This window comes from Felis catus, chromosome D4, assembly GCF_018350175.1.
Source record: "Felis catus isolate Fca126 chromosome D4, F.catus_Fca126_mat1.0, whole genome shotgun sequence".
Classification (NCBI taxonomy): Eukaryota; Metazoa; Chordata; class Mammalia; order Carnivora; family Felidae; genus Felis; species Felis catus.
Window position 1 is genome coordinate 51034459 of NC_058380.1, and position 23046 is coordinate 51057504.

Consider the following 23046-nt stretch of genomic DNA (forward strand, 5'->3'; position numbering starts at 1 on the left):
TAAATGGAGGTTTTATTTTAACAACTTAATACTTTAATCACTCTCCAGGTATTTATTTCTTACCACATCTATCTAGTTAATAGTCCAGGGACCATGAGGAATTAACATCTCACTCAGAGATTATGTGACTATTAATGCTTCTCTAGTTCTTCTATTTTGTAATTAATAGCATGCATATGATGTGAACAAATTTAACAAATTACTTTTGTTGCTTTACTTACATATGTCTGAAATAAAAAGTCTTATGGAACTGCATGTTAGCTATTATGCAAAAAAGGAGTGATTTATGTACTGGCGAGAATAAAACTATTACAGTACATTTTCAATATTTATGGTAAGTCTTTTTCATGGAAAATGAATATGCAACCAATTTTGCATCATTTTAGTAATATTTTGGTTGGCATACAACGTGGTATCTTTACTCAAATATAGCTACATATGTCTACAAGGTTTTGAGTTACTGATCTGTTCAGTAAAAACCAATATACACATACCAGTATTTAAGAGCAGGAAGAGAAAAAAGCTCTAGGACATTTATCCAAAGGAACACTATCTAATATGAATTCAGGTAAAAGGAAGGGGCTTCAATCTCTTCACTGTAAAAAAAAAAATGGATAAAACCAATGCATTCCTGATGGGTTTGATTGAATCTAGCAAATACTTTTGTGCATCTACCACCAGAAAAAAATGCCTTTATTGAAGCCCTAAATAGTCCAGGGTGGCTCAGTGCAGAATGCATGACATTAAGTGGGAAAGATAGTGGGTAAAATTCTGTACAGAATTTTGGGATTTTGGATATTTGGACTTTATTTTAAAGGTAGCACAGAGCCACTGAAGGCAGTGAACAAGATGTAGCAGGAAAATTAATTCAGAAGCATAGCATGAGGTGTATTAGAGCATGGTAGAGACAGGAAGTAGAGGCATTAATAGTGTATTAATATACTTTTAAGGTAATAGTACAATAGTGTAAGCCCATAGGGAAGCAAATCCAAGAACCAGAATAAGGGCAGAGGTTTTGTGAATTGGGGAGCCTGAGTGGCTCAGTTGGTTGAGCATCTGACTCTTGATTTTGGCTCAGGTCATGATCCTAGGGTTGTAGGATCAAGCCCTGTGTTGGGCTCAGCACTGAGTGTGGAGCCCACTTAAGATTCTCGCTTTCTCTCTCTCTGTCTCTCTCTCATCCCCTGCTCATGCATGCACACCCTCCGTAAAAACAAACAAAAAAAGTTTTGTGAATTGAAAGGCTTGGTTGGGAGATACAACCAGTTATAAATTAACTAAGTCCTGGGGATGTAATATACAGCATGGAGACTGTAGTTAATAATACTGTATGCTACATGTTAAAGTTGCTAAGAGGGTAAAGCTAAAGGTTGTCATCACAAGAAAAACTTTTAACTATATGTGATTATGGATCTTGACGAGATTTAGTGTGCTGATCATTTTGAAATATATACAAATTTTAAATCATCATGTTGTATACTTGAAGCTAATATAATGGTATATGTCAACTAAAACAATGTTATATGTCAATTATATCTCAAAAAAAAGAGGTCAAAGGAGGAAACATTTAGGGAATATGGCAAGTCATGGGGTATTCATGTAAAATTTCATTATAAATGGGTAATGTGTTATTTGGGACATAGTGAAGAAGATAGGACGTTAGGGTACACATTGGGGAGTCTTTTGGAGACATTGATCATGTGAAAAGAGCACGGGGCTTAAGGAGAGGGTGGTTGCCAGACTTTGACACTTTGTATTTTTGAGATCCTGGGCCAGGAACTACACCTGTATGAGTCTCTCAGTTTACTCCTCTGCAAAATAAATATCAGTTAGTTGTTGGTAGTATTAAAGGAAATGCTATGTACATTCTGTAAACTTCTAGACAAACACAAGGTATAATTGTGGGGAAAGAGCTGATGGTAAATGCGTGGTGGGAGAGCTGATGAGCTTGCCAGGGAGCTGAGTGCAAGGAGGCAGGATGGACTTTTTGGGAATGCCTTTACAGAGAGGGCCTGGGGAAGAGCCACTTGCAAAAGAGCTGAGAGGATTAGTCAAAGTGGAGAATCACCTTAATGTCACCCAAGTCAAGAGTTTGAAAAGTAAGTAGGAGGTCAATGCCACATGGTATCAAAGAATGCTTGGAGGACTCTCATTAATAATTTGATGGTTACCAGTGATCCTCAGAAAAGCTTTTCAGTGAAGGTAAAAAAGCAGAAAACAGAGAGGTAAAAGAGTGGGAGGGTGAGGTCACTTTGATATCTACCTTTGCCATTCAGCATTGCCATAGATCCTTAGTGCTTACATGGAGACCAACATGCTCCTTCTTCTTCCTCTCTAGTGTCTCTGCCCTAATACCCTCAGTAGTCAGGGAACAGGTTTATGAGGGGAAACAGAAGCAAAGTTTGCAAATGCTTTTCCTGCAAACGAGTATGTAATACTATTTTTCTCATTAAATTTTTTTAACGTATATTCATTTTTGAGTATGATATTATTTATTTTACCTTTACTCCTATATCCATAATTACATTCTTATGTCACTTCTCCATGTAAATAATCATTCCAAGAGCCATGAGTAGAGTATGCTGAAATAGTCATTTTTTTTTATTCTTATTCTTCACCAAGCTTCTGCTGCTGTTTTCTGTATGGTAATAGTTATTTATATTTTGGATATTAGTTCTTATAAACTCTCTGAGTCCTAATAGCCTTTATTCTTATCCTTCATGCCTCTTAGTCAAATCTGAATATGTTGCAGTCTGTATTTGTGGTGGTAGTGATGCTATGTTTGCAAATAGTTCCATAGAATGATATACTCTACCTTCCTTATAATGTTTCTCATTCTCATGGAATGATTTCCTTCTATTAAATCATATTCCTTGGTGAACTCAAAAGTGAGAAGTCACCATCTTCCTCCTAGCCAAATTATACCCCAAAACAGGAAAAAAAAATTCTAGCTTGTCAAAGTTCCAGAAAGATTATAGAGAAATTTGTCTCACTTATAGTGTGATTTTAATGGCACCTGTGAAGAATCAAGTTTAAAAAGTCTATGTTCTTGTGTTCTGTTTATGAGGTTTTATTAAGTACTGGTGATCTGTACTTTGAGAACCATGAGAAGCCAAAATTCATTTTCATGTGAAAAGAAATTTGAATTTCTGTTGAATTTGTCTTTTTCTCCATATAACAGATACATCCCAAAGAGGAAATTAGCATAGTAAAATACCCTGTATTAGGAATTTCTTTATGATCATAAGTCAATATCCTAACAATGTTTAAGATTCTACAGATCTTGACTATGGTTAAATCTCTTATTGAGATCATTTTAAAAATGTCCATTTTGGAGCACAAGTTGTGCAAGTGAACTGGCTAGATATGACAGATAATGTTCTGTCAAATCACATGCATTATCACTGATTGATTTTATCAGTTCCTAGGCCAGAAAGATGTCACCTATGATAGTATATTGTCCCTGCTTATCAAGTTTTTATCTTTATCGTTGTTAGATGAATTTGTGCAACAGATCAAAATGAGTGTCTTGGAAGGAATATTAGACTAAAAGAGGTATCCTAAGGGCTTAAATATCACATCTATACTGAACCAACTATGTATGTGACCTTGGGCAAACCACTACCTCTTCTGACCTTGTTCACTTTCTTCAACTATAAAATGAAAGTTTGACTAGATCATCTCTAAGGCTCCCTGGTGCTTTTGTCAGCCCTGGGCTTTTCTTCATAGAGAGTGCCTACAGGCTGAAGCACTCTCATGTCTAGTGTTTGAACATCTCCTGCATTTTTCATGTATATTTTTATCCCTGGTTCTCATTAACTGAATTAAGTCACGTCAAGTGGCTATGAACCATATGTTTCCCTATACACCCAATGATCCCTCAGGTGTCCATATTCAGATTGCTTTAACTCAGGTATACCTGCTAATCAGTCCACTCAGTTATTTTGTACTCTTTCCTACATCCAAAGAATATTGTTACAAGAGGATGTTAATTCCTATACAAAATGGTTTTATTCACTGCTATCTCATCTTAATTTTCTCTTACATATAGGTTCATAGGTCCCTCAGTCTTTCAGTCTCCCCTATCTTCAATTTGTAGTCTTCAGGAGACTAATAAACACATCCTTCTTCAAGGGTTCAGCTGCATTCCTTTTCTCTTCTTGCTGGTGTTGTTATAGAGGCTCACCAGAGCCTAAGTCCTTCAATATCCTTACTTGTGCTGAAGCTAACCCACTCTGTTAGGGCGTCTTGGTCTCTGTTGTAATTGAGAGTAGATGCAAAAGGATCAGGTAATGCAAGGGATTCTTAAATTCCCTTTCTGAACACTCTGCCTTCACTTTTTGGCATCTTAGTTGTCAATACCCATTAATGTTTGTATTAATTCAAGCCACAGCTATGTTTTTGTCTCCATGGGAAGCTGCATTCTTTTCCTATGCACTCTGCTGTCTTCCAAGCCTTTATTACTGCAAGGGAACGAAGAGGAGGTAGATACACATTGAATGCAAAAACGATAGCCTTCCTCATTCTTGTAAAAGGTCCCTCAGAAACTCCCCCAAAGAAGTTCTCTGAGTGCCAGAAATCTCATGGCAGGTTTTTCCTTCTGTCACCTCAAGATGGAAGCAACTCCACGTTAGTCACACTCTTCAATGGTCTTATCTGCTAGCCTAAATTCACCCCTTCTCCAATTTCATGTCCTGGCTGTTCAACTATTGATATAGAAAGAATGAAATTTTTGCACATATTTTAATGACCACCTCAGGTTTGGTCATGAAGTTATATGAAACCATATTTCTAGGTCCCAAGAAGGTAACAAAAGACAGAGGGACTCTTCTTTTTTGTCCCCTCAAAAGAGCTTACTTTTCTGATTATTTTTTTGGGGGGGTCTGTCTTTGTTCAGTTTGGACTTTACAGGGTACAGGTGATTGAGCCAGCTCCTTGGAAGGCAGCCATGCCCGGTAAGTCAGCTTATTGGATTTTGTGATTTCCTCTATTTTTGTTTTCATATCACCTACCCTATCTCCTAACCTTCATTAAGATTAAAGTCTTAGATCTTTTTCAGCTGTGACTCACTTATTAAGGGAATCACTTGTTCTGTCTTGGGCCAGAATCTTTTTTCCTGTAGTTTTCATGGTAGTGATGGTTGTTAATAACAAAAGTTTTAGGGCCATTTGTTAACTATAGTTTATGATAAATTGGTAGTGTCTGTATGCATGGGCACATACACATGTGTGTGTGCACACACATGTTGGGGGAAGTAGAGAAATCCAAGGATTAAAAACAATATATTTTATGCATGTGAATATATATATATATATATATATATATATATATATATATATATTGCTGAAAAGTAACAAAATTTTCATGAGATTCTCAGAGATTCATGTGCCTAAAAAGTTGAGATCTACTGTTACAGAAGAGTATAAATCTGGGAATATAGTTCTGGGTTATAATATCCACAGGTATTTCCCTTTACGGAACTTTCCCTCTGTCATAAACTATAGAACATATGTTTCTCTTTTACTAAGAATGGTAAAAATTTATGCCTACCATCCCTTGATACCTCAATCGGCCATAATGAGAATTGCTATCTTAATCAATTTGAGTCAGCAACAAGGCCCTTAGGTGGGTCACTGGGCTCAACTTTTGTTTCTTTTCCCTGCTGTTGAGATACGTTTTGATGCAACTAGGAAAAAACCTAAAAAAGTAGATGTTTGTAGACTGGTGATAGATCTTTTAGAAGCCTCCAAAGGATAGCATGTACAAGGTAAAAATTTCAGTGGAGCTATTACCTTCAAGGGTAAAACTCTTTAAGAAGCAAGCTGATAGTTCTCCCTTCTTTCTTTTATCACATTAGCCCCCCCCCCCCAAATCACTAACTTATTTGATAGAGTAATTCTGTCTTTTCTGTCTTTGTCTCAGGTCATGCCTCTCTGTTAGGAAGGGAAAGTAATTGCTATGTTAGTGTTCAGACATAAGTGAAAAATGAAGAGCAAATATTCTAAATGTATGTTTAAGTGATAGGGTCTCTGATGCCACTTAAGACCTTTTAAGATTTCCTCAGGTCCAAACAGAGAAAAGGACCATGTGCAATTATAAAAAGTAGCCTATAGGGCAACCTCACACCATTCTGTCTCCTTCAAATGGAAGAGTCTTGGCTCCCAGGAAGCCCACTGGTTAATTCTCTAAGAAAAAAAAAAGTCATTAACTGTGTATATTTAACCTCTACAGAGGATTTAGGAATTTGAAAACAAGCTGAATCTCTCCTAGGCTCCCCAGTGTGTTCTTCCTGAGGCACTCAAAGAGTTAGAACTCCATAAGCCTGATTAATAAGACCACCCAAATCAAAAGTTCTAATCTTGACAGAACCAGTGTGGAGTTATTTTAGTTCTTATTACATATAGCATATGATTAGTACTGCTGCTTTAACATATACTAAACTTAGGCAATTTAATCAAGGTGGTGCTCCAATCTGTTCCTCTTTTGATCACCTTCAAGCCCAAACCAGATCTGGACAGACTTAGAACTGTAAAGAAAGCAAACTCATTATATTCAGTACAAAGCACAACTAACAGAGAAAGAGCCACCACAAGGTAGATATGTACTGCCTGATTCCCAGAGCTTGCACAAGGTTGAGAGACATTTGAATTTGCACAGCCAGAGTGGAGAGACTTTGTAGAACTTGGGACTTTAAGTCCCAAGAAGGACCACCTCTGTTGTATGGCTAACCTATTCCCATAGTGTTATTTTTGACCTGCCTTCAAGGTATTAAAAGAAAGCTCAAAAATATCAGACTGAAATCTGTCTTGGAAAAAACCATGCTTAACCCTCTTTAAAGGAAGACAACAAAATCCAGACACTCTGTACCATAAAATATACAATTCCTAGCATATAATACAAAGCTATTAGACATGCAAAGAAATAGGAAAATGTGACCTATAACCAGAATACATTAACAGAAAGAGATTGAGAAATGACAAGGATTATGAAATTATCAGACAAGGACTTTAAGACAGTATTATAAAATGTTCAGTGAGTTAAAGAAAAACACGAATATATTGATGAGAAATAAAATGTATAAAAAATACTCAAGTGGAATGTCTGAAGCTGAAAATTGTAGTACCTGATATGAAAAATTCACTGGTTTGGTTTAATAGTGGATAAGATAATATAAAAATAATCAGTGAACCTAAGAGCAATAGAAACCATTCAAATCAAAGCTTTCACACACAAAAGGCTTGGAGAAAACCAGTATACAGAGTATCAATAACCTGTGGGACAATGTCAAGCAAGCTAACATTCATGAAATTAGTGTTTCAAGAAGAGGGAGTATCAAGATAAATATTAAAATAAATACTGAGATAAAAATTCTTTTTTTTAAGTTAATTTATTAGAGAGAGAGAGAGAGAGAGAGAGAGAGCGTGCACATGCATGAGTGGGAGAGGGGAAGGGAGAGAGGTAGAGGGAAAAACCCAGTAGGCTCTGTGCTGTCAGTGCAGAGCCTGACAGAGGGCTCAGCCTCACCAACCGTGAGATCATGACCTGAGCCAAAATCAAGAGTCAGATGCTTAACTGACTGAGCCACCCAGGCACCCCCAAATTTCCTTTTTGATTAAAACTACATATAGAGAGCTCAGTGAAGCTAAAAGAATCTAAGCAAGAAGCCACCTACCCCACCGCCCCCCCCACCACCGACACCAACCAAATAAAAAAAAAAATCAGGGCATATCATGATTAAGGTGCTGAAATGCAGTGATAAAGAGAAAATATTAAAAGTAGACATTTTTTGTAGAGGGGAACAAAGATAGGAAATATTGTTGATTTCTCATTAGAAACCATGCAAGCCAGAATACAAAGGAATGGCTTCTGTACAGGCCTGAAAGAAATGAAAAAGTCAAACTAGAATTCTACACTCAGTAAAAATCTATAAAGGAAGGCAAAAAAGAGAGACATTTTTTAGGCGAGCAAAATTTGAGAAAATTTATTGCTAGTTGACCTCTACTACAAGAAACAAAAAAAGAAAATAATATGAGGTGAATAGCTGGGTCTACCAGACAGCACTAAAATGGTTAATATGTGGATAAATAGAAAAATATTTTTCTTTCCAATTTTTTTTGTTTCTTCAAATTTAATTGAGTGTTTAAGTCTCCAACAGTGTATTGTGTAGCTCATAAAATGTAAGAATAAAAAGTGTAACAATAACATGAGTGGTAGGTGGGGCAGGGTTATAGAATATGTTGTTCTATCTGAAGTAGTATAACATTAGTGAGGGAAGACTATATTGGGCTCATAATGCATATTATAAATCCTAGAGGAGTGACTTAAAATAAAAACATTAAGTTGTATAGCTAATAAATCAATAGATTAGATAAAATGGGAGGTACTAGAAGTACTCAGCCTGATTGTCCTCCTCCAGCCCTCCCCTGCAAAGAAAAAAAAAAAGGTTGACAAGAGGAAAAGCAGTAAGAAAGCCATGATCGTCTCTCTTTTCTCTGTGAATTTGGAATTCTGCTGACAGTTCATCTGCTGAGAAGTGAATTCATCTGCTGGGGACTGTTTGAAAAAGAAGAGGAAAGGGAAGGGAGAAGAAAGTTGCTTCCCATAGGGCACATCTGAAGATGGAAAGCATACATTTGTGGTAATGTTATTCCACATGGTCATACCTTTTTCTCCAGCAGTGTTTAACCATTTGGATGAAGGGAAGGGAAGCCAGGGATTTGGCTGATAGAAGTTGGGCATGCTAGAAATAATGAAATAGTAGGAGTTGATGAGTTCGAATGATAGGTGAGATCTAGGCTAAATATGTGAGGAAATGAGTTTGCTATGGGGCTCAGAGTTGGAGGGATTAAAGAGCTCAAGGTGCTAGAAGTTGTGATAAGGTTAAAGGATAGGCATAATATAAGTGATACAATGAGAAAGTGAGGGCACACAGATTCAAGGTAGGAAATGGAAGCTGAAGATTTCAAGAGATGGGACAGTTGCGGGTGAGGGCAAGAAGTGGAGAGCAACTGTCCATGGATGAGATTGTCACCAATTTTGTCAGGGCAGCCTGTTTGGAGAGCAACTGTCTGTCCATGGATGAGACTGTCACCAATTTTGTCAGGGCAGCCTGTTTGGTGCATGTGCACATGGGTATTACTAAAGGTGATGGCGAGACATAATATGAGGCGAATAGAAAGACTGAACCCGATGCCATAAGCCTCTAATCAATAGTACTTTCAGGGAATAGGAAATGTTTTTATTTTATTTTTTAAAAATTTAATGTTTATTTATTTTTGAGAGAAAGAGAGAGACAGAGTGGGAGCAGGGAAGGGCAGAGAGAGAGGGAGACACAGAATCCAAAGCACGCTCCAGGCTCTGAGCTGTCACACAGAGCCCAATGCTGCGCTCGAACTCATGAACTGTGAGATCATGACCTGAACCGAAGTAGGATGCTTAACTGACTGAGCTACCCAGGTGCCCCCCATTTTACTTTATTTTATTTTTTTATTTTTTTCAATTATTTTTATTTTTATTTTTGGGACAGAGAGAGACAGAGCATGAACGGGGGAGGGGCAGAGAGAGAGGGAGACACAGAATCGGAAACAGGCTCCAGGCTCTGAGCCATCAGCCCAGAGCCTGACGCGGGGCTCGAACTCCCGGACCGCGAGATCGTGACCTGGCTGAAGTCGGACGCTTAACCGACTGCGCCACCCAGGCGCCCCAGCCATTTTACTTTATTTTTAAGCCACTTTATTGAGGTATGATTTACATATACTAAGCTTTATATATTTAATGTGTCTAAATTAAGTTTGGGAATAAGCATACAACCTTGAAACCACCATCAATGCCAGAAACCTATCCATCATCTCCCAAAGTTTCTTCCTGCCTTTATTGTTATTGCTGTTCTTTGGGGAGGATAAGGACATTTAATATAAGATTTGCTCTATTAGCAATCTTCACATATACAATATGGTATTGTTAGCTATTGGCACTGTACTGTGTAGTAGATCTCCAGAACTTATTTGTCTTGTGTAGTTGAAACTTTGTACCTCCCCCAGCCCCTAGCAACCACCGTTCCATTCTTTCCTTCTGTGAGTCTATTTTAGATTCTGCATGTAAGTGAGAAAATCCAGCATTTGACTTTCTGTGTCTGGATTATTTCATTTAGCATAATGCCCTTTAGGTCTACTCCTATTGTTGCAAATGTCAGGGTTCCTTTCTCTTTTAAGGTAGAATAATATTCCATTGCATGCATATACCACATTTACCTTATCCATTCATCTCTTAATGGGCACTTGGGTTGTTTCCATATCTTGACTGTAGTGAATAACACTGCAGTGAACATGGGGGTTCAGATACCTCTTTTTAAGATCTTGACTCTTTTGGATACATACTCAGAAGTGAAATTGCTGGATCATGTAGTAGTTCTATTTTTACCTTCTTGAAGAATTTCCAGACCGCTTAATGAGGTCTATGAATTTTGAACTCCCTGTTCTTTGATATTGTCAGCTGAACTAACCAGCCACAGGTACTCAGTAAGGGGTGAATATCTATGATGAAATAACAAGGGGGAAATTAGTAGAAATCTCTTTATGGATAGAATTCAATACCTACTAATCCCTATCTATACTCTTTCCAGTAGTGTGTTAAGTGTCAAAACTGAGTGAATCACTTCTGCCATACATTATTTAGAGACCATAAAAGAAGACCTGATTGTGACCACTGACATCTACCCTTGGATATTACAAGAGTCATTATGTAATGTAAGGAAAGGTGGGGAGGAGCCTCAGCACAGATTTACAGTTGGCTAGAGTTAATATATGATGTGCTTTTTATTGGTTTAGTGAGGTTTTAATTCTTAGAATCACTTCACAGTTGAGGAAACTGAGGCTCAGAGAACACATGTTATCTCCCTGCATTGTATTTGGCTGCTGTGGAGAAAACTGAGTCACCTTTCTATTAGGAAGTTATCTGAAAAAATAACTTCAACTTTGAAATAAAATGGATAAAATTGCTTCTGCAGTCATCTGGAGTTTTTATTCACTAGTTTGGTCATTGTAATTAGAAGTCTGCAGAGTGAAGAGAATTACTGATAGATTTGGTAAGAATATGTATAGCTTTAAGGGTTGAGTTAATAATTTCTTTTTACTTTAATTTGAAAAATTTCCACTAAACTACATAGAATAACAGATTGACAATTTGGTTCTTATTTGTGATCTTTTTCTGTATGTATTTCTTTGTTTCTTATTTCTTTGGACTGTGTTTATTTTTCACACACAATATTGATAAAAACTTGTGGTTGCTTGCTTTGATACTTGGCTCCATGACAAATACTGATGGTTTGTCAGTTATTTTAATAATCAATACCTGTCAAAAAATAAGTTGTTCCATCTTGATTTTGTTCTTGCATTTTTGCATCTAGACAATAAACCATGGTAATTTCTAGAAACACTTTGTACAGACAGAAGTGAATTTGGCCCAAATTTTTTGCAGGATAACTTTTTGGGTTAAACTGTTATATCATTTTATGTTTACTTCCTAATGAAGTTCTTAAATATTAATGAAAGTCTGTGGACTGCTCACCTGTCTCTTTCACTTTTACTGGAACTCAGTATTTTGCAGCAGGAGGGAATATGCCAGTCATTTCTTTCTTTCTTGGCCTTTGTGTTCAGACCTTTATCTCTTCTCAGGCAAGGGTAGTGCTCTTCCCTCCTCTACCTGTAATATGGTATGAAGCAAGATGGTCTGTGTCTTCCTTCTTGAGATTAGAACTGTTGGAGGTGGGCAGTAGGGAGCGATGTGGATTACTTCCGTCTGGTCACTGTAAAGAATAAAAGGAGTAAAATTAACATTTATTGAGTTGACATTTAGCCTGTCACTATTCTAAGTTATTAACATATATCTCATTAATCCTCATGTCAAGTATATTCTGTATTATCTTAATATTATTAATGAGAAAAATTGAAGCTTGGGGGGCAGTATCTGATTTCCCAGCACATTGTTTTTTCTATTACACTGTAGTGCCTCTAAAATAGTTTGTAGCTGAATCCATAGGTCTGGAAATGAGAGAGAATAAGATTCTGAGAGCCCTAAGGGGAAAAAAAATTAATGGAAGATAAAAGTTGACAATGTGAGCAACTGTGAAGAACTATAATAATACAGCATAAAAGATAAGATTAACTAAACTGGATTTCATTAAGGGATTAGACATGGTTCTCAAACTTTAATATGAATGAGAGTCAACTGTGGTATTTGATCAAATACAAATTCCTGGGCCTGACTCCAGACCTGCTCAATCAGAAACTATTGGAATGGATCATTAATGATGATAGTCTACATTATATATTTAAAGACACTAGAATATAGCAAAAAATAAGGTTAAAAAGGTGAAATTGATTTTTCAGTTTTACTCATCAAATGTTGAATGAATTAATGGAACCACTGATGCCCTCCTGTTCAGGCCATCCTTGGTGCCCTCCCAGTTTTTCTGAGACTTTATGGCTGGTGAGGTCAGGAGTTCTGACTTATTTTTCCCTGGTCACAGCCTCAGTAGACCACATGATCACCTGGCTCCAGGCCTCTGCTGCCCTCTCATGGTGACGTGCAGTACTGTACACACCTTGACTCCATGTGGGCCAGAAGCTGTTGTTCAGGCTTAGCAGTAGAGACTTCAAAGAATTGGACTAAGGTGATAAAGCTGAGAATAAACTTTGATTTTGATTTGGAGAGAAAAGGAGAAGAGAGTAAACAATAGACTTACTGTTTGGAGCTGCTGGTGTAAGTACCTACGATGAGATGGAGGCCCTGTCACTTAAATCCTAGACTTCTGTTTTTTTCTCCATAACCAATGTATGACAGAAGAGACTGCACAACTAACAGCATTTAAAAAGTGGAATAGAATGGGACCACCCAAAAGGGCTCAACTTTCCTGATAAATATTAAATAATCTAAGAACATTGTTAGAACTTTTAGAAGAGATTCCCAAACAGTGCTGTTGATCCTAAAGATAGATGGAAACAAGAGGAGTCAGAAGTAAAGATGGGACCAGGGTGTCTGGGTGGCTCAGTCGATTAAGTGTCGGACTTCAGCTCAGGTTGTGATCTCATGGTTTGTGAGTTCGAGTCCCACATTGGGCTCTGTGTTGACAGCTCGGAGCCTGGAGCCTGCGTCAGATTCTGTCTCCTCCTCTCTCTGTTCCTCCCCCACTTGTGCGCTCTCTTGTTCTCTCTCTCTGAAAAATAAATAAACATTAAACAAAATTTAAAAGAAGTGAAGTTGGGACTATGTAATTCTGATTTTCCAAAAAATAAATAGAAAAGCCTCTGGAATATGATCTATTAATGCTGATGGAGCTCCTAGGAAAAACTTCAATAATATTCTTACAGTTGTTTTGAATCCATGTAAAAGGAAGTGGTCATCACAAACACGAGTATGTCAGGAACAAACTAGGTCAGATAGGGTTCACTTCCTTCTTTTGTAAGACCACTAAATTAGTGGTTCCAGGAGAGTGTAGAACTAGGACATCTCGTGTCCTATTGCACTTGAATTAAAGTCTTTCAAGCCACAGTCCATAGAAGTCTTGGACATCTTTCCATCTTGGTTTACTAACTTCCCTAATCTTCCATACATCTTCACTTAGATCAGAGGTTGCAATGTGGAGAAAAGTAGAAGGTTCGCAGGGCAAGTGATCATTGTGGCCTATTTAATAGGCATGTCTGTCAAAACATAAAAGGCCAAATGATTACATAATTATCAAATCAATAGTTTCGGCATCTCTAGTAGGAAATGTGAGGCTCCCCTCAGATTATTTCCGCTTCATAATATTTTCTTAACTGTTACATGCTTCATTTATTAACTATTTGTTTCTATTCTTTAAAACTAATAGATATACATGCTTTAAAAAGTTCACAAAAGCATACAAGTACAGAAAAAATATCACTGGGTCCTTAGTCTCTCGTTCTCTTCAAGAAATACTGCTGTTACAGTTGTAAAAGTTTTCTGAAACAAAAAAATATGTGCTACCCGTATACTTACATGCGTTAGATCATATGATCAGTATGTACTCTTTTATATCTTCCTTTTTTCCATTAGATTATATGTCAGATATCTTTCCATATCAATACATAGGAAAGTTCCTATTCTTTTGCTTGAATTTATGAAGTAGTCTATACTTGTGATGTTCAGTATGTTAGCCACTTGCTACCTAAGTACTTGAAATGTGGCTAGTTCAGTTTGAGATGGGCTATATGCATAAAATATACACTAGCTTTGAAAGCTTTAGTGTAATAATATAGAAAATATTTCATTGGCAATTTTTACATATGGATTACCTATTGAAATGATATTTTGGATATATTGAATTACACAAAATGTTATTAAAATGTTTCATTTGTTTCATTTTTTAACATGAGGCCAGCAGAAATTTCAAAATTATGTATGTGGCTCACATCTGTGGCTTGCATTATATGACTATTTGGAAGTGCTGTTAAACATATACAAAAATATAATATATACCCTATGTTGTAAGGAATCATTCATGTACCTAGTGATATTTATTATTCAGGTGGTAGGCACTAGTGTGGCTACACTTACTGATTGTTGAAATGTATCCATACTGGCTGGTAGGTAGCTGCTGATCTGAACCTCCTTCGCCACTGCCACTGCTGTTTGGATCTAAAACTCTCCAAGATTGATTTCCTAAAGGTATAATGCCTGGGAAGACTTGGGTACTGATAAATTACTACAGGAGTTGTCCTTTTAGATTTTTTAAGTAGTCAGACCATTCAGATGGTTGCATATTTTGAAGATCAAGCCTGACTATATCTACCACCTAGTGTAAGGAAAGATTACTAATATTTCTGAAGCCCTTTATGTAACTTTCCTGTTAGTATTTTCATTTTACTTCCTTTCCCCTCACATAGAGTTAACAATTTTTCTTCATAGTTTTACTATAAAAGTTACATCTAGGGGCGCCTGGGTGGCGCAGTCGGTTAGGCGTCCGACTTCAGCCAGGTCACGATCTCGCGGTCCGGGAGTTCGAGCCCCGCGTCAGGCTCTGGGCTGATGGCTGGGAGCCTGGAGCCTGTTTCCGATTCTGTGTCTCCCTCTCTCTCTGCCCCTCCTCCATTCAAGCTCTGTCTCTCTCTGTCCCAAAAATAAATAAACGTTGAAAAAAAAATTAAAAAAAAAAGTTACATCTGTAAGTGATAAATTATTTAGCTTTGTTGGTTTCAAATCTATGTATGAGTGCAATTACAATGTGAGTATTCAACTTTTTTTTTTAAATTGAATTGCTTAGGGTATTCATTTATGTAACTACAGTTTGTTATTTTTATTGTTTTTTCAACGTTTATTTATTTTTGGGACAGAGAGAGACAGAGCTTGAACGGGGGAGGGGCAGAGAGAGAGGGAGACACAGAATCGGAAACAGGCTCCAGGCTCTGAGCCATCAGCCCAGAGCCCGACGCGGGGCTCGAACTCACGGACCGTGAGATCGTGACCTGGCTGAAGTCGGACGCTTAATCGACTGCGCCACCCAGGCGCCCCAGTTTGTTATTTTTAAATCATTTTTATTATTATGAAGTATTCTACGTCATAAGTACATTGTATCTATTTTCTTTTTGGTGGACATGTTTTTGTTCTTCCAATAGTGCTGCTATGGGCATTCTTGAATATATCTCTCCACATGTCCAAGAATTTCTCCTGTGGAGTTGTTCCATTTTTATTTTGTATCGCAACTCAGTGTGAAATACATTTTATAATGCATGGAACCCACGTGCACATACATGTACGTGATTTCTTCTTCTCTCTGCTCTCCTCTCCTCTTCACTTCTTATTTTATACTGGGACAGGTTAAACCACACTCTTCTTTGAGTCTGTTGGCTATTCTTGGCCCTTCACTATTGGATATAAATTTCACAGTTGGCTTGTCAGCTTCCATGGAGGTCCTTGTCAGGATTTTGATTGGAATTGAATTGAATGTACTGATTCATTAGTGGACAGTTGATATTCATATCCTTCAGAAATTTGTCTATTTTAGTAGTTATTTTTCTCAAACAATCAACTATCAGTTTTGTTTATCATCTTAGTTCTTTTTTTCTTTCTTTCTTTTTTTTTTTTTTTTTTTTTTTTTTTTTTTTTTTTTTTTTTTTTGCCTTTCATTAATTTCTGTTCTTAGCATCAAGTTTTACTTCTTTGGCAACAAGCATTTAAGGTTTGACTGCATCATTGAGGCTGTCGGTGCCTCTTCACCGTACAACCACTGTGAGATTCACAGGGTAAGTGAATCTCCTTACCCTAGTCTTACATTTGTCTTCCAACAGTCTGCCAGCCAGGCTATCCTGGCAAAAAAAATAACATACTTGAGTGTTTCTTGACTTAAACATGGGTGTCACACAGTGCTCTCCTTTGTCCATCTTTTGTCTTCCTCTTATCTCCCAGCTTTCATTTTTCACTAAGAAATATTTTGCAATTACTTCTAAGCTAGCTATCTTAAATACATATTTTAGCATTTTAATGTAGTGCTAAAATTCTTTTAAAAATAATTGATGTGTCCTTCAATATCAAAGTGCATTTTTATTAAAAAGAATAACTTGCCAACTAAAATTTGTCAGTTTATCTCAGCCTTGGAAGTGGTGAATACACATTAAAAAGAGTCTCAGATATGGGGAAAATTCATCATATCTGCAGCGCTCTGCTTTGTATTGGCTAACAGTAAGATAGGTGGTTTTTTTTGTTTTTTGTTTTTTGTTTTTGTTTTTGTTTTTGAGGCCAGAGTTGTTCAAATCTGAATGTCATCACCATGGGGGGAAAAAAGAGAGTCCTTCTCCATCTTCTTTTTTTTTTTTTTTATTTTTTTTTTTATTTTTATTTTTTTTAATTTTTTTTTTTCAACGTTTATTTATTTTTGGGACAGAGAGAGACAGAGCATGAACGGGGGAGGGGCAGAGAGAGAGAGGGAGACACAGAATCGGAAACAGGCTCCAGGCTCTGAGCCATCAGCCCAGAGCCCGACGCGGGGCTCGAACTCACGGACCGCGAGATCGTGACCTGGCTGAAGTCGGACGCTTAACCGACTGCGCCACCCAGGCGCCCCTTCTCCATCTTCTTTATGATGAAGTATTTATCAGGTCCTTGGAGGGAATAACATCTCTTGGTACTCAGGTATATTTTTTGAGTAGCTGCCCCTAATTCATTTCAAATGGTTCAAAATTCTATATCAATTCAACTGTCAAAATGAAGAAAAAATTAGTGTCGAGGTTGAGCACCAAGTATCTGGAGATTGAATTTTAGTGTTTAGTGTTTAGATAGTAGGTACTTGACATTACCATGTCTTAAATAATTCAATTCTCATAGCAACCTGCAATTTGGCACATTATTGAGATACTGAACTATATCCTCAGAAATTAAATTATTTGTCCCAATTTCGATTCTTGATATGGTTTCCAGAGTAGAAAACTATGGTATATCACTGGTATATCTGAGTGACCATTTTAAGTCAGATATTGAAAGCTCTTACATGGGAACATCAAGTAATACTTTATTACTCCATGCCTATTGAATTTTAGTGGGAAAGAAACAATGATCATTGTTAACCTGTTTAGCCCTTCTTTAAGTAGATGGAACGAATCAGATTTATCTCACACACTGTCAGTTATTTAAATTTGATCAAATGATATTCTTATTAAGAGGGCTGTTCTCTGTGGAGATATCTGAAAGGTATAAATTTCTCAGTTCAGGACTTTCATGTTGATTTCCAAGATTGGGATTTGAGTCATCCAAAATGATCCTGTCAGTAAATGAGAGCTAGTCTATCTCTTTGATCTCATGATCAGCATCTATACCAGTGTTGTTTTTTGTTTTTGTTTGTTTGTTTCTTTTTTGGATATGCATCTTTCAATGGGATGGATTGGAACCTCTTTTGTTTTCAGTTCATGTATTCATGTTACTACTAAATGAGATAAGAATCAACGTCAGTTCTATTCCTAGTTCATGTCTGAGAAATATTATTTACTGTAAAGGAGATGGGAATGGAAGTTTTGTTATGGCAGCGTTACTCACTTTAGAATCCTTTTGAGATATATGACAAAAAAAATCACATAATGATCATCAGAAATAGTTTTTATGAATAGCTGTCAACTTGATAAGTTCTTCAATCAATCTTGAATGCAAAGAATTGGAAACTCTTGACTTACAAAAGAATTTTTAAAAATCCAGTCATTGCAGTCATTCATTTTCTTAATACTAACACCAATATTTAAATCACCCACTTGTTTGACATCCTGGAAACAGTTAGAATTGGGGCAATGAAACACAGTAAAATTAAAGATGGGTGAATGACAAGGTTTTACCAACTTCTGTGAGCTCCAGTTTCTTTCTCTGTGAAAATTGGATGATAGAGTGCCCACCTCTCATGGTTATTGTGAAATATACATGAATAATGCATATAGCATAGTAATGGTAAGAACTTCTCAGTAAGTGGTTAACTGTTACATGATGAACTTGAACTTAATGTAGGTAGGCAGTCTTCTCCAAGGGTGAGTGCAGCACAATAGTGAAATTTTCAAGAACATGCAGTACTATCAGGATCTTTGGTATATATCACATTTAGAATAGAATTTTGTCAAGTAGTGGCATCTCATCTATTTGGGGAGGAGATTGACAAAGGCAGTTTGGGGATCAGGAGTCCATAATATGGGCTTAGGCTAAGAGAAAACTCTAATTTCCAGTAGGCACAGAGTACAGGGGAGAAAACTGAGCCTGAAGTTCAGATACAGAGGTGAGACCAACATAGCAGCAAAGTATGGAGGTGTAAGGGATGGCTGTAGACAGGTGTGCAAAGCCAGGTTTCATCTTCTCCATGCACACATGCATGCATTAAATACAGAACCCAGGAAAGGGAAGGCTGATGAGTGTCCTCTTTGGTGCCATTTCCTATACATTAGTAGGTGATTTCTGGAGTGATAAGAAGGGTTTTGAGGCCACATAAGGATTTATTAAAGATAAAACATCCTGGTGGATGGGGTAAAGTTAGCATTCTGACTTCTTTGTTATGCCAGGCCCATAGCAATAAAACTAATTTTGCTGATGGTGATCACCTTTCCAATGAACTCTGTTTTGCTTAGAACTGGCTTTAATAACTGTATACAATGAGGCTCAATGAAATAACAGAGCTTCTTTAATTAAGTTCTGAATTTCTTAAGTGGGAAGCAGTAGTATTGTATACATATTTTTATCCCTAGTAATTCTGACTCCAAAGTTGCACACATAAATGACTGAACTTATAAATGGCTATCACCTACTGTATTAACTTCCTATGGCTGCCTTAACAAAGTTCCAAAAGGCGGGTGGCTTACAAAAACAGGAAATTGTTTTCTCACATTTCTGGAGGCTAGAACTGTACAACCATGGCATTAGTGGGGTTCATTCCTTCTGAAGGGTGTGCGTGAAAATCTGTTCCATGACTATTTCCTAGCGTCTAACAGCCTCAGGTGTACTTTGGCTTGTAGACGGCATTCTGTGTTGTCACATCATCTTCATTCTGTCATCTCTCTCTCTGTCTCTCTCTTTCTCTGTCTCTGTGTCCAAATTTCTTTTTCTATTAGGACACCAGTTGCATTGGATTAGGGTGCACCCTAATGACCTCATCTTAACTTGATCATCTTCTCTATAAAGACCCTATTTCCAGCTAAGGTCATATTTACAGATCCTGGGAGATGGGACTTCAACATCTTTTTTGGGAATACAATTCAATCCACAGCATTGATAGATCCTTAAGTAAGAGATAAGTAAACCATAGAGCCATGAAAACACGGGTTTCCCTAGAGAATGAAAAACAATGATTAGGAATGAGCTTTTGTTTAAGCCCTCCATCTGTCACTTACTGGCTGTAATACCCCAGCAAGTTCTTTAGCCCTTTTAATCTGTTTTCTTATCTGTACAATGGCAGTAATGATTCACAGTTTTGTTAAAAGTATTATAATAGATGAGAATATATAGTGATGTACAAACTGTTACACAAATATTGTCTATAATTATAGCTATTGTTAATTTATTTGTCTTGTGTCCTGTCATTTGTAGATTATTCCAAGCACTAAGTTGGAAAGCTGTAAAGTAGTTAAAAAAAAAGTAGAAGTAGAGACTGTTTTCTGTATAATTAGCTCTTGAATTAGCAATGAATTTCATTATAAGCATTAACATGGTTTAATAACTAGCTATCATAAACATGATTTAAAATACATTACATGTTTCACAGTTTCATATATGGAATGATTTTCTTTTTTAATATACAGAGTATTGAGAGCCAAACAACTTTAAAAATACTTGCAGTTCTTTGGATATATACAAATACATATAAATAAATAAATATATATATATATATATGTATATATATATATATATATATATATATATATATATATATTTCCTCTGTCAAAACACTGTTGGTATAAAAATGTGTAGGGTCAAACTGGGTTCTAACTGCTATGAGTTAAACTTCTATGCTAGCCAAATGAATTTCCTCAGTCTTTTATTCTACATGCTCGGTAAAGGTTTTGGGGACTGACAGATTGCTATTATGACCACTACAGACATTGAAGAATGACTTAGGAGAAACAGCCACTGCTAGGAAGAGACAAATAGCTTCCCAGGCGAAAGTGATTCATACAAGGGGTCGTTAGCACATATTCAACAACTTGAACCTCAAATATGTACAGACAGTTCAGTATTTGGCAGAATCAGTACAAAAGTTACCTTCAAATCCCTCCTATTTCTTCCCTCTCTCTCCCCCTTCTGTCCTTTGATCCTCATACCCTCTTCCATCCCCTCTCTAGGCACCAAACAGATAGAAACCAAGAGAAAATGAGCACAGTTCATTGCCTAGTCCCTGTACCTTTTAATCAGCATGGTCTATGTGTTTTAGGTGGATAATAGCACACATAACCATATGCAAGACTACACAATGTATAATAGGTGCCTACTACATTAACTAGTTAACATTGGGTAAAAATTAATGGGCAGAAACTATGGCAGGCACTATCCTAAGTCCAGAAGGTAGAGCAAGAAATTGGACAATCCCCATCAAGGATTTGTGGTCCAATGAGGGGGTACACTAAGCAGACAATTATAGGGCATTACAATTGAAGCAATTGGGGATATACAGGGTGTTCTGGAGTAGAGGAGGAGTACTTTACCTACACTGGGGGATGGGTGTAATGATGGGTAAGGAAGATGTCTTCAGGAAGCATTTTCACTTTCATAGTCTGTTGAAGATGTTAACCTAGCAAAGTTTATTCACTTCCTCATTATTGTATAGGAGGAGAGGAACATTAAGTTTTAAGCTGTTACTGAGAAGAAATATTAGGTCTTTATTTATGAATTAGACATGCTCTTAAGGGAATGGCAACTTGACTTTTTCAATTCATTTGCCTTAGCAACCAAGTTGAGGTATAACCTGTGTATGGGAAATCCAGTACTCCAAATGGCTAGGATCTTTCCTTAGAGTTGTCCTACATCTCTTGGCTCAAATTTCCACTTGAGAAAAGTCTCTCAACATAAAGTATGATAAACACACACTAACTTCATGCCTCAAAAGTACAAAGGACATGAAGTGTGAGACAGTTCATCTATTAAAATATAAGAAAAACCAATAAATGTAGGAAGGAATATTGACCTCAGAAACCCAGAGTCCCACAGTGTATCTAGATCATAAATGGATTAAAGCCTTATGTGACTTGCCATTTCTGGATATAAGATTATTTTCATAGCACACTTTTCATCAGCAGGTTACTCCGATAAAGTCAACTGTATTCCCCTTTAGCTGGAAGGATCTCTCCTCTGGGATGTCAACCCTGGGTTTGCCTCTTTTCAACCATAGTCTTTGTCATATATGCACCCAGATTGTACCTTTCTTTGCTGTGAGACTACTGTAATAATTATGCTGTGCTCTTTGGGCAAGCCAACCCTCAAGTGGTTTTCCCTGCAATGAAAAATTATGGCTAGTAACTTCTGTTTCCCAGAACTACTTGGGAATACAACAAGGAGATATCTGTTAAAAAAAAATCATGGTGGCCAGGGAAAGTTTACTAATCTTTCCCTCACTTATTCAGAATGCCACTTTATGTTAACATACATATTTCTAAAAACATATCTATATCTATATCTATATCTATATCTATATCTATATCTATATCTATATCTGTATCTATCTATCTGGCCTTTCAGTTTTCATTGATTTGCCTATTCTTAAACTATTAACACATTTTAAAAATATTGTGGGAGCACCTGGGTGGCTCAGTTAATTACATGTCCAACTCTTTCTTTTTTTTTAATGTTTATTTTTTGAGAGAGAGAGAGAGAGAGAGAGAAAGAGAAAGAGCAAGAGCAAGAGCAAGAGCACACATGTAAGTGGGGAAGGGACAGGAGACACAGAATCCTAAGCAGGCTCCAGGCTCTGAGCTGTTAGGATAGCACAGAGCCCAACGTGAGGCTCGAACTCACAGACAGGGAGATCATGACCTGAGCTGAAGTCTGACACTTAACCGACTGAGCTACCCAGGGGCCCCAGACATCCATCTCTTGATTTTGGCTCAGGTCATGATCTCAGGGTTGTGAGATTAAGCCTCATATCAGACTCTGTGCTAGGCATGGAGTCTGCTTAAGATTCTCTTTTTTTTCTTTCTGTCTGTCTCTACTGTTTGTGCATGCTGTCTCTAAAAAAATATCTATCTATAATATTTTATACTATGCACATATTCAAATTTATAATACATCCAAATTATTTTTCACAGGGGATATATCAATTTGTACTTACACAGTTGGATGTGAAAATTGTGTTTTTCTAGATTTCCTCCAGCAGTTGAAATTAACATAGTTTTTTTGATTATTGTCAGTCTTATGGTTGAGACCTGATAGTATTCGTTATTTTAATTTGAATGTCCTTTATTACTAGTGAGGCTAAAAATGTTTTTATCTATTTGTTTTCAATTCACATTTTATCTTCTGTAATTGATTTGTCTTTCATATTCTGGCCTTCAAAAATTATCTTCTCTTGGGGCAACTGGGTGG